The 20,435-nt window shown below is 40.1% G+C and overlaps 1 long non-coding RNA gene across 1 annotated transcript in view; it reads left to right on the forward strand.

Annotated features, from left to right (window-relative positions):
- LOC119496530 overlaps positions 1–20,435 on the forward strand; it is a 48,356-nt gene that overhangs the window by 10,926 nt on the left and 16,995 nt on the right. Inside the window, exons 2-3 of the long non-coding RNA XR_005208734.1 lie at positions 11,343–11,458; positions 17,128–17,202. This is a non-coding gene — a long non-coding RNA (uncharacterized LOC119496530). The remainder of the gene's footprint in view (positions 1–11,342; positions 11,459–17,127; positions 17,203–20,435) is intronic.

Genomic DNA, 20,435 nt, shown 5'->3' on the forward strand with positions numbered 1-20,435 from the left:
CCTCGGGTCTGACCCTGTCGCCGGTTCACCGGTTTTCCTTCCTTGGACCACTTTTGTTAGGTCCTGACCACTGCAGACCGGGAACATCCCACAAGAGCTGCAGTTCTGGAGATGCTCTGACCCAGTCGTCTAGCCAGCACTATTTGGCCCTTGTCAAAGTCGCTCACATCTTTACGCTTGCCCATATTTTCTGCTTCCAACACAAAGTTCAAAGTTCAAAATGTTCACTTGCTGTCTAATATATCCCCCCCACTGCCAGGTGCCATTGTAACGAGATATTCCATGTTATTCACTTCACCTGTCAGTGGTCATTATGTTATGGCTGATCGGTGTATGTCTCTATTGAAACAGGTCTAAGATAAGATAAGATAAGACCGTAGCGAGAGAGCTGCTGCAACAGGCTGCCCACCGCTCGACAAACATATCAATTAATATATATTTGCATTATATTTGTAATGGATTAAAGATTCAGAAATGTTCCAGTGGAGCAGTGTTGAGTAGTTTTATAGTAAATATGTAACCCCTCAAACTGCATGATAACCGGATCCGGCTGACATTTATGCACATATTCCGACAATCTGTCGGAACTCCATTACTCACACATATGCATTACACATTGAGCCCTTCAACAGAGCTCCTCTAAAAAGGGCCTCCTCTGTTTCCGTGAGACCGTTGAGCCTCAGGCCCTCACAGTCATATGTGAGACTGAGGCAGCATTGAGATCTGCAGGCTCTGGGGTCGATGTGTGGAGCTGCTGGCTTGGTTCACAGGGGTCAGTCTGAGGATGTGTGCTGTTTGCATTGCAAAGCCACGCTGCTGCCAAAGTGAGCTGATAGACCTTTAAGAGCCCTTCTCCAGAAAAGAGCAACATTTTTGGAAAGTCTGAGATTTTTTTTCTGAGATTTTTTTTCCTTCTCCCCTCAGGAAAGGGGATACTGTAGCACTGAACATGTGAACGGTAAAGTGGGGATTTCTGTTGGGTTTATGTTGTGTTGGCTCCGTACAATATGAAGTATCTGACACCGTGTGAAGTATAATATATTGCAAGTAGGAAAAGTGGTTCAATTTGTAATTTAGTTCTTCTCAGTGTGTGATCTCATGTGAGCAAGTATGCATATAATATGTGTGTATATATGTGCACATGAGGGAGTGTGTGTACGTGTGATTCTTGACGCGCTCCCAGCTTCCTCATCCACTCCTCAGAAAAGCACTTGTCTGGTCACAGGACAGTAATTCATTGTCTGACAGCTGTTTTCTTTTCTGTGAGCCGGCCCTGCTTGGATCCTGGGGTGTAATTCCACACACGGGGCCAGCTGGAAGTTTTCCTGAAAAAAAAAAAAAAAAGGCTGTGAGCCCGGTGCTGACACATACGCCAGCAAATAGCCCCATTAGAGCATCACTGGTCCAGATATCAACAGACGTCTCCTCCAGTTAGTTGTATCCGCCTGTTCCAAGTCCAAAATACATAAAACTAAACTCCAGCGGACTAATAATTGAGTTGGACATAAACACCTGATTCAGTCTTTCAGTTCATATACAAATTCATGGAGGAATCTTAACGTATTGTATACAGTATAATCACTTATGGTAACTAGCCTCATTGAGCCTCATTGATTGGTATTTCAGTATTGATCTGTACATCGTAGTGCTACATGCACTTGACACAGTGAGATGAAGATTTTTTTTAAGATGGAAGATATTATGTATAAGCATGAAATATAAGCTATCAACAGTTTCAGTCCACAAATAAATTGGTATTATGGATGGGCGATATGAAGAAAATCAAATATCATATTTTTTGACCAAATACCTCGATATTGATATTGCCACGATAGTGTAGGGTTGATTATTGGTGCTTTCACTAAATCTTTACAAAATGAGATTTTTGATAAATAATCCTTCAGCATTGTGGATATAATGACTAAGTAGGTAAAGGCTAATAATAGAAAACAGTTAGAACAGTCTGGTAAGTTCAGAAAATTAGTAATTTTACTGTAATGCAGCCTTTAAAACCAGGAAAAGACAACACTTATGCCATATTCCGATATTTTGATATTCAAAATCAAAGACGATATCTAATCTCACATCACAATATCGATATGATATCGATATATTGCCCAGCCTTAGTTGGTATTGGCCGTCAAAATCCCATTAAGCACATGTATGCTAGCATGCTCACAATGACAGTGTCAGCATGTTGATGTTTAGCAGGTAATATCTGCAATGCTCCCCATATTAGTTTGGCATGTTAGCATGCTAACATCTGCTAATTACAACTAAACACCAAGTACAGCTAAGGCTGATGGGAATGTCATCAGTTTTGCAGGTCATTCGGTCATAAACCAAAGTATTGGACACTTTGAAGTTTTGATGATGTAGCTGGGAGGTGAAAGATGAAGTGGCAGCGGTAGAGTAAAAGACGGGATCAGCAAAGTCAGGATTCATCCTCTGGGGACCAAGAACATCTGTACAAAATTCCACAGCAATCCATCCAATAGTTGTTGAGATATTTCAGTTTGGACAAAAGTGGCGGACAGAACTTGCCTACCTTACTGCCCCGCTGCTTGCATGACCAAGAACTGATATGAGCATGAATTGAACTTTATCAGTGTTAATGACATAATAAGACGTCTTAAAACGGAAGCGGAAGTGCTGAAATGCTAACTCATTTCTGGGTTTTAGGACTCATTCCTGCACCACTTTATTAAATGCAGACATTTGACATTTTACACAACAAATGTCTTTCAACATGACTGAATTTAAGTAATGTCACTACCAAACAGTCCAGGTCAGAACAACCTAGGGACGAGCTCCAGGCTATTGAGTGCCAGGTCTGATGAGTCATGTGCAGAACCCGTTTTACAACCATTTTCCATTTCATTTCCTGTCTGGACGACCCAAAACCTCTCTGGAGGGTAGTCTGTAACATATCCCCTGTTCGGTTTGGACACCATCTCTGCTCTTCATGTGTAGAGAGGATGTTTAACTAAACCTCCCCAGATGGTGCAACAGCATCAGTGCATTCGCTTCGGTGTTGACGTGATGAAAACTGCTCACCAACACTCAACACTGATTGTGTGTAAAAACCTCATAAAATCAACTTAGGTAATTTTCATGGTTTCACTGCAGCTGAAGGATTACTCTGTGGGTCGAGGGCATTCTATGGCCTCTTAACCCTCTGAAATCTGATTCACTGGGACAACAGAAAACATTAAAAATGGGTTATCTCAGCTGCTGAACAGCTCATATTTTGGATATTTTCAGACTGCGGTTACAGCATGTTATTCAAGTGGTTTGGTAATGTTTAATGTTTTTGCTCTGATAAATCTTTAATTTCATAATGTCTTTCAGATCAGTTAATAATACTCCTTCCTTCTCTTTTAATGTAATTTGTCAATGTATCAGTGCTTTGTGTGATGGATAGACACTCCACACATTGCAAAAACAACTGATAAATTGATTAGCATTCAATACGAGGCAAACAAGTACACACTATTTTTCATGATTAGGTCTTGCTGCAAATTTTTTTCTAAAAACACCTGACTAATTTTACAAACCTTTAAATTCATCTACACACTTTTTGAAGATTTATGAACTTGCCGTTAATTAAACATCTGTTAGCCCCTATGGCGTCATGTCTCTCACAGTGTCCTGATAGAATGAAATCATCTTTCAGCTTTCGTATTGATTTTAAAATTCTTTTATTAGTTTATAAGGCACTACACGGCCTTGTACCAGACTACCTTGCAGAAATGCTTTTGGTTTATGAACCAGGAAGGCCCCGCAGATCCTCCGGTTCTTCTCTTTTAGTTGTTCCACAAAACAGAACAAAAACATCTGGTGATGCTGCGGCTTTCAGCCATTACGTTCCCAGCTGCTGGAACAACCTCCCAGAGGAGCTTAAAATATTAATATTTTTAAATGTAAACTAAAAACTCATGTAATTAGTCTGGCTTTTATGTAGTGTTTTATAGTTTTATAAATTTAAAATTGTATGGTTTGTATATACTTATTTTATTTATCATCATCATTTTAGTGTTTATTTTATTCTATTTTATTTAATCAACATTTTATTGCGGATCATTATTATCTCTTTTATTCTATTTTATTTGATTAAAATTTCATTATTTTAATACAATCTGCTTATTTTGTGTAGTTTCATAATTTGTATTTATTTATTTTTATTGTTATTTTTTATTTCCTTGTATTTCATTTATCTTTTATTATCTTAAATACCCATCTCGTATTGCTTTCTTATTCAATGAACTTTTATATTGGTTGTTTTGGTGTGCATTAGTCTCTAAATCCATTTTTAACATTCTACATTTTTATCAATCGTTTGTACAGCACTTTGAATTGCATTTGACTTATTTGAAAGGTGCTATGTAAATAAAGTTTGTTTGATTGATTGATTGATTGATCTTTCAGTTTTGGAACTTAATATGTTCTGTAGGTGCTAAATGACAAGCATGTTTGGGGTGGGGTGTAATTGCTCAGTTACGGGACAGCGAGTACTGCCACCCACAATATAACTGTGCATTTGCAGTCACCACATTGAAGGAATTACACTTGAAAAGCCTACACGTGGAGCAATTACGGAGACTTTGAGAGATAAGGGGCTGCCAAGGAGCATCGTTTTAATGTTTTATTGGCATAGAGTACCAATTTTCAACATACCTCTCTCCTCAAGTGCTCATTAAAGCTAAAATTACACCAGTTAAGGGCTTATAAACTGCCGTATCGCAGTAGCTTTGACAGTGAAAGCCATTCCTGTTTCCCTGGACAAGCCTCTATGCTCCGATGATGGAGCAACACTCACATCTAGAACCCGCTGCTGATCCACAGCTATACTTACCTGGGATAAAGATGACAGTAATTATCAGGTTTTTCCATCGTCATACCTGTGCTAGCGGATTCCCTACCGTACACACCTGCCCTAGCACAAGTAAGTACAACCCTCCTGCAGTGCAGCAATTCTTCAACTCAAATGACAGATAATTCCATGAACGAGTTGTGGAAATAGATGACCACTGGCTAGGAAAATGGTGTTAATTATTGGTATGGGGAGGACTTCCAGGAACTGTACTGGTCCTCTTCTACACATAAATTACACTGTTAGTTTATGAAAGAGGTTGCTGACTATGCTGAATTTTTAGATGTTTGCGTTATTATTGACCCAGATATTTCAGCTTCACTTTGGCTCTGTACAGGAGCTGGTGGATGTATTTTTGAACTTTGGATAGAGCCAGGATAGATGTGCTTCCAGTCCTGCTTCCAGTCTTTGTGCTAAGCTAACCTAACCACATCCTGGCTCCAGTTTGGGAACATGTCTATGTTCCCTCAGCCTTTTGTTCCCTCAGCCTTTTGTTCTCTCAGCCTTAAGTTCCCTTAGCCTTAATTATGGACTATAATGTGATTAGTCGCGATTGAATATTTTAATCGGCTCTAATGTATAATGATTTTCAGATGATGTCCTAATAGTTTCTGCTTAGTGTTGTAAGTGTTTTTTTTTGCCTGAGAACAGGCCTTCTCTCCTGTGCTTCATTAGGTCATTGTATCTGAGTTACTGTACGGTCTCGCTCCGGGTCACGGTCCGGTACAGTTCACGCTGAGGCCCTCATGTGACTGTTGCTGTTGTTCTGGGATCCAGCCGTGCCGGTCCTCAACTGCTCAACTGTTGACAACTCCAGAGAAAAATCTGGAAAGCAAAACACGGGGAGTGGGAGGGAGAGAGAGGGAACAGAAAGAAAGAGAGAGAGAGAGAGAGAGAGAGAGAGAGAGAGAGAGAGAGAGAGAGAGCCAGCGGCGTCTAAGTCTTGTCCGGTTGTGGTTGCCATGCCAAGAGCTAAACAAGCGTTTTATCAGTTTCTGGGGTTGAGATTTATTCTGGTGCCGGCAGTTTCTGCCTCACAAATCAGTGCATGATTCAGCCTGTGAGGAGGGTTATAGTGTGCGGAGCATCTGCTGGCCAACAGGCCCATTTAGTGAAGTGGACACTGAATAAAAACCATGACTCTGAAAAGGATTTCAATGTAAATTCTGATGCTAACAGCATGTGAGTGTAGTTTCCAAAGCTTGCGAATTTCCAAAGAATGTGTTGAGCTTAGCTGAACAAAAAAGAGATGACAAAAGACAATATTTGGCCGTTTGAGGTATTGGGCTTCACCTTTTCCTTGGAACAGACTTTCTTCTTTTTTTTGCGCCGTGCCTCAAGTTCACAGACTCATCTCGTATGTATTTTGAAATGGTGCCGCTGGACACCAGTGCCTCTGCTCTAACCACTATGGAGTGAGAACAGGCGTCAACTGACTGCCTCGTAGTGCAGTGATAATACCTGCAATAACCACAGTCACATAAAACTGACTGACAGATGGGTGCTACACTGTACTCATCTCTCCTGACATATGTAACCGCGCATACAATTCTCACCTCTTTTATGATGTGGTGCTATAATTATAGACATTTAGCTTTACCACAGAGCTTTTGTCTAAAGCTTCCTGGCTATGGACACTCCTCAGCTGTAACAATAAATGGATCAATGCCTCGCTTTTCTTCTTCTCTTCATGGCAATATTTGTAGTGACCTGTTTTATTTTACCCGTCCTCCTCCTCCTCCTCCCTATGATGTATGACTCCTTCGTGTGCTCGGTTTCCACATGTGAGTAATCTTATTCTGCTTCTTATTAGGCATGGCCGCAACGACCCTGCGCTATGATCGAGCCAGCGTGTCCCTTCCCACAACAGGAAACACCATCACCTACAATTAGCCAACCAAGACAGAATATGTGGCTCCAATCACAAACCTTCAGCCTCGCGGATCAAATTCTGTTAAACATGGCATTGGTCCATGGAGACGTAACAAAAAACACAGGGATTGCCTAATAGTACGGAGACTTTTGGTTTCTAAGTTTATAACATTGTGTACCGTGGTGGCCAGACAGATCTGACAGCGAGACCCTTCCAAACCGAGAACATTATTGCTAACAATCAGCCAATCAAGACAGCTTCTTGGTACTCCATCAGGTACTTTCAGACTGTAAGAACGAATCCTGGCACCAAAAACAGAAGCTTTCAAATGGAACTTAAAATATCAGAGTGCTACAGCACTTTAGGGAGTTGGGGTTTCATGGGAAAGCCAACCACTTCTGAGTCCTTAAAGTGGGAAAAATTCTCACCGACAGAATTCAATCCGTGCGTGCAAAATGGTGACTTTAGAGAGAGTGTCTTGTTCTTCGAGACACACTAAAGCCTGGCGATAACACAACAATATGAAATAACCATATCTGATACCACTTTCTAATAAGGCACCCTTTATAAAGGATCTTTAAAGCTGTAGAAATCAGTATTTTTACATTAACAATGGGTCAAATGCATAGACTGATAAAATATGGACGTAGTCTCCAGGATGTCACCCATAGGTTTCTGAAGAGCCGTTGTGAAGCTCAAAGTGGGTGGCTCCAGCCGTCACCATCTTGGCAGTGACGATACACAGCCTAACTCCCTGCTAATCCACAAATGGGCAAAGAGGTGGATTGTCGGTGGAGCTGACAGCTAGCGCTCTGGTACAGCACCCATCTGTATTTCAAAGCGGCCACGCCGTCAATTATATGCCTAACTTTAAGCCTTAATATAATTTAAATGGGTGACTTATATAAAAATTCACCCCTGTACAGTTTGAACGAGGATATTAGTTATAGAGACCAAAACCATTTCTGTACAAGGCTGTAAACATGTTTATTTCCTGCTGTAAAGTTGGGCATGTTAACATGGGGGTCTGTGGGGATTGCCTCACTTTTGGAGCCAGCCTCAAGTGGCCATTCAATGAACTGCAGTTTTTTGCACTTCCGCGTTGGCTTCATTTCTCAGCACCGGAGGACAGACAGAGAGATGCACACACACTCACCCACGCTCACACACGTGATCGATCTCCTGGCGGAGAAATTAACATGGCGGCGTGTTTCTATTTGATAATATGCAGTTATAAATGTTGGTAAACTGTTGATAAATAGCCTTTTTTCACTTTATAATGAGCCATCATGTCTGCACTCGTAAAACATATTAAGTCATTAAGAAAGCGTTTTCACAACCTATCAGGTCTGCAGTTGTAGGCAAGATTTAGTAAAAGGATAGTAGTCCAGATGCACACCGGAAAAGATTAAATTACTGGCCTAGCAACCCAAAATATGTACTTTATCATGGCCTCGTAACTGATATATATATATATAGCTTTAGTACATTTCTTAACCATTAATATAGCTACCCTTTGGACTGGAGTAGGGTCATGAGGTTAAGAGGCTTGGTTATGTCTCTCTGTGTGTGTTCTTAGGGTTTTACAAAGTCGGTTCAGTTCACAAATTACTATGATAGCACATGTCAACACATCACATGCAGCAATACATGCCTGTACGCATCTGTATTATATCGCTGGTGTGCACATACCCATACGCATGAATGCACTTGGACAGACGCATGGACGCACACAGACTCCCATACGGTTGATACTATACACTCCTCTTCAAGTGGATACCTGCCTGTATTGGCTGTCGTACAAATATTTAATATCAGGACAGCCAGGCAATATGCTGTAAATCAAACTGATTTTACCAAGATAACAAGATCCATTGATTTGAAAAAGCTCACGTGCTGCATGCAGAGGTCCTTGATGTGTTGAGAGTTTCAGGAGAAATTTCAGAAAAAGGGGTAATATCATCCGTCAGAGAAAATATGGGAATGTGACAGAATAGATGGCAAGTAAAAATGGAAAAAAGAGACAGCTTAGATGTGTACAGTTGCTTCGTAAAGTGTTTGGATTCTGTAAACATTAGAGAAAAACTAGTTTTTATGCCTCACATTGTTAACATATTCCTGCACACAGTTTATCAGCTCTTATTTAGATGGTGACCATGTTAAACATACGGTGCATTGTGGTCGCTTCAATTTTCCTTGAGTGAACTTTAAATTCTTTCAGCGATAATGTGACATCTCCCAGTAGCACTGGTGAAACTAAACACATGCTACAAAATGAATAATCTCATTTCTTCTATAGTGTAATCACACTTAACCTTTGCACAAATGCACTCCCTAACATTAGAGAGAGCTACTGGTGCAGACACAGATGCAGATTTCCAAGTGTCTGCTGCCAAAAAGAGAGATGGATGAGGATGGTTAGGTGTTTGACTAGCTGAGCTCGACTGGGACACTGAAGGAAATGCTTCACAACAACTTTCTTTTATTGCATCACGGAACATGACGTCTTCCAAAACATCACTTAAGACACAAACGTACTTCCAGCTAGTAAAACATTAATCTTTGTGAAAGCAGTACTTGATTCCTTTTGTGTTAGAATGAGTCAGTTGCAGCTTTCATGGACTTGCTTTGGTAAACCCATGGAAGTCCCTCAGTGACACTGTAACTCAAACCTGTTTTCAAGGTCAGAGAATAGACTCCTCCTTGGGCTGTGAAAGAGATAAAGATAGCGGTGTCAATTGTTAAAGGAAGGGAGCACTCAGGGGGTTAAAAAGGCCATACTCATACTCAAGCTTAAACCCCGAGGTGCATTAGTGCAGCTGTCTGTCTGCATTTCAAAAGCAGGAAGAAAAATGGGGGAATAAGACTCTTTTCCATCACACAGTAAATACACGGGCAAGCTATGTGGCATGTAGAGACATGGTGGAGAGGCCAAACTGTGTAAGAAAAAGAACAAATTCATGGGCAGAGCAGTCAGATTGATCATGCTGAGGTGACTTTAGCCGTGTTTTCATTCAATTGTCAAGCAAATTTTAAGTGAACTTTTGAAATGTCTCAAAAAAAATAATAAAAAATGCGAATTAGATGCATTTCCATCAACTAGTGTGGAGTGAATAAACTTGGCTACAGCATAGTTCCATCAGAAGTTGGCGCTATAGGCCACGCATGGCAGTAATCCTCCAGTGAACAGATTAGAAAAGTAGAGGTTGTGAACTGGAAACAAAATGGCTCGGCCATCCAACCCATCTACGATTAAAAAAAATTGGAGAGAGCTCTTCAAGAATTTGTTTCAATTGGGCAATTTTTCTTCTTTAATGTCAGCTAATATTGGCAGTGTTTCATGTTGTCCGGAGACGAAGACAAGCATTCGCACGTTATAGGAATACCCGAGAGGCTGATCTGTCGTGAGTTAAATGTTCACTACGTCAGAGTATTCATTTACTTAAGTAAAAGTAGAAATACCACAGTGTAGAAATACTTGGTTAAAAGTAAAAGCCCTGCATTAAAAATCTTTCTTGAGTGAAAGTACAAAAGTATTAGAATCAAAATATACTATCAAAAGTAAAAGTTGTGCAGAATGGCCCTTGTCAGAATAATATATATTATATTGTTGGATTATAATTATTGATGCATTCTCGTGTACATCACATTCATTTTGCAGCTGGTTATGGTGTGGCAAATTTTAAATACTTAACTGCTGGTCGTCAGCTTAATATACAGCAATATATCATAATTTACTGATTCAGATTATTAATACAAAATATAAATCTGTAAAGTCAGATAAATGTTGTGCAGTAAAAAGTACTGTATTTCCCTCTGAGATGTAGTGGAGTAGAAGTATAAAATAGCAGAAAATGGAACAAGTTAAGTACACAAACTTCAAAATTGTACTTTAGTACAGTACTTGAGTAAATGTACTCATTTACATTACATCACCAAAGGCATTTCTATATCCCATTCAGCGTATCAACTCAAAAACTTTTTTTTTTCGCAATTGAAGTTTCATCGAATTTTGCCGTTTCCATACAGCTTTTCTAATGCAATACTTCAAAATATAAATTATGAATCAAATATGTGAATGGAAACACTGCTATAGTTTGCACAAAACCGTCTCATTTTCTTTTCTCCATTGGCCTAGTTGATGTCTTTGTACTTACTTAGTCATCTGTCCCCTGTGTGCCATTTGCATTGTTGTCTTGAAAGGTCACTACGTTTACCGTCACACTGTGTTACATAAAGGTTCCCTCCGTTAATTTCCCCTGCACACAATAACAGGTTCAGTCCAGATTGGAATCGGTTGCTTATTCCTCTTTTTATTGAGGGATACCAGTCTTCTACTGTTTTATTTCTCAAGTAATAAAACAAGACACAGCACCATGTTTGCCAAAAAACTTAAACTGTGGTATGTTACAACATTTTCGACATGTCACTATAAAGATACGTGCTTTTTTGTTGGTTTTCTGAGGGAATATACTGCCCCCTTAACTGCTATAGGTCAGAGTTAGCAGTATGTATAACATGTGTCCTCCATTCAGAGGAGAGAAGCAGACAGCACTATCAAAGGTTTTCAAATGAAGATCATTTTTTTGCTATTAGACAACGGCTGGCACACAACAGTGAGGGAGAGCAGACCTGCTATGGGAGAGCTGTGGGAATGGACGAGCAAGTGGCTGTCCAGGAAAGATGTAATGGATGCCGTTCTGAACCTTACAGTAAGTATGCTATCACACTACACACACGTCTGATACAAGATGAAGACATCTCACAGAGGAACTGAAGGAAACTTGGGTTAGGAGAGCATCAAAAAGAAAAAAAGATTACTTTGAAATTGGCAATGGATAACATTTGCATAAACAAGAGATAAAAGCAGTAGAAAGATAATAATACATGGCTCGCTTTCATTCAGTGGTTCCAGTAGTACAGACGACTGGTCAGATTGTTAGCCACTGTAGCCGCGTGGCTCTAGGGATATATGTCAGTCAGTCCACCAAATTCCAGACTGACATATCTCAACAACTGTTGAATGGATTACATTGTAATTTTGTGCAGATATTTGTGGCCCCAGAGAATGAAACCTACTGACTTGGTGATTACCTGAATTTTTTGTTTTTTGTGTGAAATGTCTCCACAAATATAGGCCTTTAAATTTGGTACGGATATTCAAGCTCCCAATACTCTTGTTATCCAACACCATCATCAGGTCAACATTTTACCGTGTTAAATACCTGCAGAACTAATGACACTCACATCAGCCTCATTGTGTTTAGTGCTAATTAATTAGCAAATGTTAGCATGCTAACATGCTAAACTAAGATGTTGAACATAGTAAACATTATACCTGCTAAACATCAGTATGTTAGCATTGTCTCGTGTGTTAACATGCTGAATTTAGCATTTAGCTCAAAGCTCCACTGTGCAGCCTCACAGAGCTGCTTAGAACGGCTTTGGACTCGTAGCTTTACACCTCTTCCTAACAGGATGCGATGCGAAGGAGCGAACATCAGATTGTTTCAGTTTTTCCCAATGAACACGTCCTAACCTGTTCCGTGCGTTAGCGAACAGGCAAAGCGATGATGACAGAATATCTGGACAATTTTTTGTGCTCCATTAGCCAGAGTTCGCTCGTTCCGTTCCATCAAAAAATAATGCTGTTAGTCAGTTCCCCGTGTTATTTAACAACAATATTACGTCAATGAGCGCTTAAGCAACACTTTAACAGCAACTCGCTGACAATGTAGCTGGCCACGCTCAACTGTTTTGTTGCTTTTGGCGCTCATAGCGTGAACATAGCATTAGCTGCAGTAGTCAGCAGCCGCAGAACATGACATCATGACATGTACGTTCTGTTATTGTTAAGGTGGAGAATAAAATCTTGACAGGGATTTCACATTGTTTATTTTCTAACTATGCTTTCCCAGAAGCTGAGTGATGAGGTGATGGTGGGAGTGTGGGCCCATTAGCAGCTTAGCAGACTGGCGCTCTGGGCTCTGAGGACCCAGCGTTAAGAGTCCAGCTGAGGACTGCTGACTGCTCCACTGACAGACAGATATGGCTCTGCAGCGCTGTAGCCATGCCAAAGTTTAGATTCAAACCCTTAGCAACACACCTGGGAGTCATCCCCTGCCAGATACATCTTGGGGATTTGAAACCGATTGCTCAATAGATGCATAATTTGATTCTGAAGCTGCAAAGAATGAGAGTTGTTCCAGTGACTGCTTTTTTTCACAAGCATGAATCCTGATATCTGTGGCTAACTGATGTGCTAAATTGGATTTACTTATTTGATTTGGTTTGAATTTACTATTAAAAGCTCTAGGGAGGATAAAAAAACCTCATTTGAATTGTGTACTACACAGTAAGTAAGTAAACTCATCATAAAAACAGCAACCTGTCTCCCTTCAGCTTGTCACAGAATCAGATAATCTGTTCCATTTCATATAAATATGTCGAACGACTGACACCTGTGGGAGCTTTAACGCCCAGAAATACAATATACTTTACCTTGATGTTAGCTTGCTACCTGTAACATTAGCCTGACTGTAGGAAGCTCAATCATTGGGCAACTCCTGGTCTGTAAAGTGAAGCCAATGTGGAAGTGCCTTAAACTTGCTTTCTTTCTAGTAGCCAGCAGGGGGCGACTCCTCTGATTGCAGAAAGAAGTCTGATTGTATAGAAGTCTATGAAAATGAGCCTACTTCTCACTTGATTTATTACCTCAGTAAACATTGTAAACATGAGTTTATGGTCTCAATCGCTAATTTCAAGTCTTCTTCAATACAGCATGTTGTTCATTTAGTAAATTATGGTACTAAGCTCCACCCTATCGTGTCAGTTCTGGTTGCAAATAACCAAGATGGCGACGGCCGAAATGCCGAACTCAAGGCTTCAAAACGGCAGTCCACGAACCAATGGGTGGCGTCACGGTGACTACGTCCACATCTTATATACAGTCTATGAGCTCAGTGCTTTATTGAGTAAAGGTGATGTTACTGTAAATTGTTGAAAAATGTCCAGGTGTAACCCATGCTGTCCTCATATGTGGCTACACAGAGTTGTTCCTCAGACGTCACAGAAACATGGAAACCCCTCTGGGCACAACGCCAATCAAAAGGAAGAGAGAGTTTCCCAGGATTCCTCATACTCTCCAAACTCTCTGTGTGTGTGTGTGTTTAGTCTGGGTAAAGTGTAGCGCGTGAAGTAGGAGGAATCACTCATGACTCATTGATGAAGTTTAGTAGTTACCTACGTCTGATTTGCGAAAATGTATCCACTCCAAGGGTGTGATTCATCACTCCCTGTGAGCCGAGAGACCGCAAACAGAACTCAGTTCTTAAAGAATGATTGATGGTAAACACAGGAAAACATGCCCTACGCTGGACAGACCGAGAAAGTTGGGGGGAGGTACAGAGGGAAAGACAGTTAGACAACTGTTCGAAGTATACGCTAAACACGCCTAACAGTAAAGTTATCAACTGCTGTCACAACACTGTAGCACTATGGCTAAAGTTTTCAATTTTATTTAATGTTGAACAGTGACCACAAACACTGACTGATAGACATTCAAATGATTGAACAGGAGGTTTTGAATTGTTATTTTTCATAGCTATTATACTATACTATGTTGGTTGATTTCCCAATCTTTCCAACAACCATTGATTAGGTACAGTAGCCCTGAGAGCTCAACACACTGGAAATTAAGAAAACACATGCAAATGGGTAAAGCAAATTAAGAAAACATCTTGCATGTGCAAAACACATGCGCAGCATTTGGAAAGAATCGCTGCAAAAACACAACCAAATACAGAAACGTGCTACAAGAGGTTCTCACTACAACAGAAACTGTTTCCAGGGGACATTAAAAAGTGATGCACATGGCTGAAATTAACCTAGCGTTAGCCTTTTGCTTAATATATTAGCCTGCCTATTCAAATAATCAGACCAAATACACACAGTTTTTTGTGGAACAGGCTAACGTTATGTTAGCTGGCTATTACATTCATAGTTACTTCTAATAGGGGACAAGCATGGCTAATAAACTGAAGCCTTTCACTTTTGCTTAATTTGTTTATCAGTTTACAATTAAGTAAATGCTGCCCCTTCTTTCATTACAGAAAGGTATACATTTTAAAATAATATTCATGGCATCAAGCTGCAACTTATTTTGACTTGTTTTTAACTACTAATTTTTAAAAAGTAATTTCTTTTGTACTTGAATGTTACTTGGTGACAATTCTGAAATTTCAGAAGTTTCCCAATTAATTGTGTGTATTTCGTCAGATTATTTGATTTGGCAGGCTAATAATAAGCTCTTTTTCCATCACTAACAGACAACAGACAGCCAACTTCAGTAACTTCTTAAGCATGGCAACAACAAGCATGTCCAAGCCGTGTGCATCACTTTTTAGTGTCCCCTAGAAACAGCTTCCGTTGTAGTGCTACAAGTGGCACACTTGTAGCACGTTTCTGTATTTGCGTGTGTTTTCTTAATTTGCAGTGCGTTGAGCTCTCAGGGCCACCGTAGATAGGAAATCTGACTTTATCCTTACTTCTTGCTGGTTGCTACTCAGAACCCCTGAAAAGTGTTACTGTGAATCGCATACAAAAAGACACGTAAACTCAAAGATCTGATAATGATATAATGCATTTTAATTATGAAGTGCATTTATAGACACATACAGTAACTGTCTAATATGTATTGAACATCACCGATTCATGCAATGGGTGGATTTTCTTCTCTCAAGATATTCAGTGTCAGCCAAACTCCCAAAGCTGAACAAACAACTATAAAAAGATTATAGTAAGACAAAAAGCCAAGACCTAAGCCTCGCACGAATCATGTTTCCACATGGAGAAGCTTTTGCTAGCGATGCATACACTGTATGCCGGCAGAAAGATGTATAAAATTAGAAGGACCAGAGAGTTCAGCATCCCCAGAATGTCAGCTCTATATGGATTCAGTAAAACCACTTTCATATGACCAGAAACTGCCCCGGCAAACCCCAAACCTCCTTTTTAAAAGACTCCAGAGTCTCCCGGAGCTGTAAACAGTATGGGAAATTTTGTCACTCTGTCATTGCTGTGTCTTTACTCGATCAGCATTTCTATTATTGTGAAGAAGAGGTGAATAATCTCACAGTGAGAAAGTGGTGATGTGAATCAACATTAAAGGATATATTCAGTTTTTCAAGTCTCCCTTAGTCAGGTCCCCATTGGAACATTGAACTGTAATTCCTCCCATTCATACCGAACCATAGACTGTATATAAAGATGGACGATGTTTCTCCACTTCCTCCTACTGTACAGAAGTGAAGCCCAAATATTCTGCATACGGGAGCTGCCATCTTGAGATCTTAATCTTAATTTGATTTTAATTTGGAGACAGAGTCTTCGCCATGGATGTTTTAAAAGAACTGGATACAGCGTTGGAGGTGGGCCTCCGGTCATTCCTATGAGAGTTGCTCATTGGCGCATGAAGCCTAAATGGCTCAACTTCCGTCCGGAAAATCTGCTGAGTTACAGACGTCTCTTTCCCAATGTAAGTCTATGAGAAAAAGTATTTTTGGGCCCTATGCATCACGTGACTGACACGGAAGTTGCAGTACCGCCGTTTGGCCACTACGAAAGTTGGGATCGACGACCGGCGCACTTGGGGCACCCTGGGGCCTAGTCTGTGCAGTATTGATCGAGCGGTGGAGCCATGATATCGAGGTCACCCGCCCGAACCAATCGCGAGCCGAGCACAGCTGCAGCTTGTCGGCACCAGGGACTCACAGCTGCCAATCATGATGTCTCACCCCCTTTTCATAGCATCAAATAACTAATTAAAACCAAATATATCAGAAAAATGAACACTTGAACGTACATCAGCATGATAAAAGCTACCTAAAATGACAGAAACCATCTTTGGGAAAAATGTATTTGACGTGACTTTTTGGTTTGGCTCATGTCCCATCCACTAACATAGAGGAGGGCGGGCTTTATGAGCTATACTGCAGCCAGCCACCAGGGGGCGATTGAGATGTTTTGTCTTCACTTTTGGGGAGCTGTGATGTCGTCCACCTTTATATATAGTCTATTCACTGGACGTTAAGAAATCCTTCTCTAAAAAAAAAAAGCTCACATTTTAGAGATGCGTGTTTTTCATAAGGGCCCTCTATCTACCTCTCAGTGCAACCTGTAGCCATCGACTTGAATTAGCACCTGTGAAAGTATTTAAAAAGTGAATATCGCAAGTTCCACAAACTTGACAACTTGTTATTTGCTGCAGGGATATTGTATTGCACTGTAAAGAGATTTTGTCTACCCCTATAGATCAACAAAAAAAAACAATAGCTGCCACCTTCAGTAACTTGACAGTTGATGCAATTTGTAATCTCTCCAGTGATGTCACCTGAAGGAACTAAACAGCAACGGGAGAGCAGGAGATCTACAGTATGACACAACATCATAAGTCAATGTAAGTAAAAAAAAAAAAAAACACCCTACTGGCTCACTCTGCCACCCATCGAGTCATCAATAATGTAACACAACAGAGAGTTTCAGCAGGAAAGGAAGACTTCTCTCGCCTAATCATCAACAGATAAACAAAGCCGTGATTGTAATTGGATGTTTATGACTGTGTGTCTGGCACTCCAGCTGAAAGTGTGAGATATGAAAGTGTGTGTGTGTGCGTAGGAAGCTTTGTGCATTTCTATTTCTGTCTGCTCGTATTTAGGCGTCACTGTAACACCCTACAAGGCTGGTGGCAGTGCGTGTTGCACTCGCATGGCATGTCGACGTGGCCTCGCACACATGCAATAGACTCATGGGCTGCATCACCGTCGGCCAGAACAGACACTTTACATAGTAGTAAACACATCCAGACCCAAGGTCATCCGCTTGACGTCAGCCTCCACTTCGCTTCTCCGCTGCTTGGAAACACAGGCGCACACGCATACACACACGCTCATACATAAGCATGTATGTGTTAGTACATAAACCACCTTAAATATGCTCTCTAATGCTCTGTTCCTCCCTGTGTCTTTTTCTCTCTCTCTCTCTCTCTCTCTCTATCTATCTCTCTCTCTCTCATGTAAGCACACCCCGTCATTATACATGCGATGAACAACATTGTTCTGTCTGTTGCCAATGGTTGATGTGAGCGAGCAGGTTGCCATAGAGATGACAGCTTTCATAGATTAAGCAGAGTAACAGGCCAGAAATCAAAGCCATGCATGAAACTGCAGCCAGTCAGAAAAAGGAACTGATTCCAGTGATAAGAAATGGCTTTTGCTCTGAACTGGAATGAATGATATGAGGGGAATGCTACATTAAGTTTAAGATTTACTGCACATTCCAGATGTAATTATTATTGCTTGAGTCCAGATGTTGATACTTCACATCGAGCAGACAGTTGTGCTTTTAAATCCTAACTCCGCTCCCAAGTTACATCCTTAAAGGCACAGTCGGTGATCTTGAGAAACTGGCAAGAGTACACTTGATTTTTAATTCCAGTGTTTCCAACTCTTTTCCAATGAAAGTAGCTAGTGGTAATGAGAATTTCAACCAATATAACAAAAGATATTTCTAAAATCTTTACCAACTGTGCCTTTAAGATTTTCATTTAATCAAACCCTATTTTTGATACCACTTAAGGCTTTTATTTTTTTCCACTATAGTCATCGCTAATTGTCTCCGTGGCCGCACCCGATTCGACTGTTCCTTCTTTCGGTGATCTCCCATATGAATAGATAATAAAACCTAGTAGTGGGTGTAGCAGGCCGCTTCTGACCCACATCTATGAAGCTTATAACCATTGATAACGGCCATTTAATGAGCTGATAACAGTCTAATCGGCTGGTGCATGGTACTTTTCATAGCTATCAGATTAGTCTATCTTTCCCGTTTACTCTGATCTAAAAACCCCCATGAAGGATTCGTTCAAATATAACTTAATTTCCAATTTCTGTACGACATATCGCTATATCACAGAGTTTTCCTACAGATTCTTTAATGTGTGGGTCTGTCGCCCAGCAAAAGACTTCCACCAACTCTGTTCAGAATCCCTGACTGGAGAAACATCAGGTCATGAAGTTTGAGCAGTTCAATGCCACTGTAGTAAAAAGACAACAACGTCATTTTCAATAAATTCTGGTAAAAAAAAAGGCATAACAACATCCATAGAAGCTTCTCAAACCTCTCCTTAAGCATAATACACTTCTCCAATACCCATCCATATGCTCAGTATGTTCCAGACACTCATTCACGGCTTTCATTTTAACCCTCATGCATGACCCTTGTGTTTAGTAAACCTGATGCAATGAAAAAAATTTGGAGATTGTATGTGAAGAAACCTCATTGTGTGGTGAGACGAGGAAACAGTCTTTAAAATGCTCACAAAAAAAATGGTGACAAAGTTCAAATCACCATGTTCACATCTTAGATCAACTGACACTGCATTGTAAATTCAGAATTTACTCCACAGTATGTAATCTGCTAATGTGACCTGACCCAGCTGGGCCGGACACTTCAAATTTCACACCCTCCCATGGAACAATATCAAATATGTGCAAAATATCTGGGTCTCGTCATGGCTTTGTGTTGACAGGATGAAACTGGCAAAAGCACAAATGCTTATCTCACAAAAATAGTTTTGATCTTATGAGATACAACGGTGTGAATTTATGTATGAAATATATGAATATGAATTTAGTTTTCTGCTAAAAAATCTTTGATTAAAATCTCTGCGCACTGAACTCACTCCGTACAAATGTTTAAATTAGGGCTGTCAATCAATTAATGTGATAATTAATCGCATGATTGTCCATGATTAATCATAACTACAAATTGCTACTAATTGCACATTTTTTTATCTGTTCAAAATGTACCTTAAAGGGAGATTAGTCAAGTATCTAATACTCTTATCAACATGGGAGTGGGCAAATACGTTTAATGTATGTATATATTTATTATTGGAAATCAATTAACAACACAAAACAATGACAAATATTGTCCAGAAACCCTCACAGGTACTGCATTTAGCATAAACAAATATGCTCAAATCATAACATGGCAAACTGCAGCCCAACAGGCAACAACAGCTGTCAGTGTGTCAGTGTGCTGACTTGACTATGACTTGCCCCAAACTGCATGTGATTATCATAAAGTGGGCATGTCTGTAAAGGGGAGACTCGTGGGTACCCATAGAACCCATTTTCATTCACATATCTTGAGGTCAGAGGTCAAGGGACCCCTTTGAAAATGGCCATGTCAGTTTTTCCTTCCCAAAATTTAGCCTAAGTTTGGAGTGTTATTTAACCTCCTTCTCGACAAGCAAGTATGCTTTAAAAACTGAGCCCACTACAACCTTGATTGCGTTAATGCATTAGAAAAATTAGAATTAAATTAAATTAAATTAAATTAATTAAAACAAATTTGCGTTAACACGTCATTATCGCGTTAACTTTGACAGCTAGTTTAAATCCTTCCATTTCCAGACCAGTGGCTATTATATTTATATACATACGCTCTATATATTTACAGATTTATATCCAGATATTCACAGCCACGATACTGCCATCACAGAAGCTATTTCAGAGTGTCAGAGTTATGCACAAACACGTCATCTCCAGTAAGAGTCCAGTTAAAGAAAATAACCTCGGAGCTGCCTGGAATCAGTCTTTTTATAAAGTTACAGTAATAACGAACACT

This window comes from Sebastes umbrosus, chromosome 11 (genome assembly GCF_015220745.1).
Source record: "Sebastes umbrosus isolate fSebUmb1 chromosome 11, fSebUmb1.pri, whole genome shotgun sequence".
NCBI classification, from domain to species: domain Eukaryota; kingdom Metazoa; phylum Chordata; class Actinopteri; order Perciformes; family Sebastidae; genus Sebastes; species Sebastes umbrosus.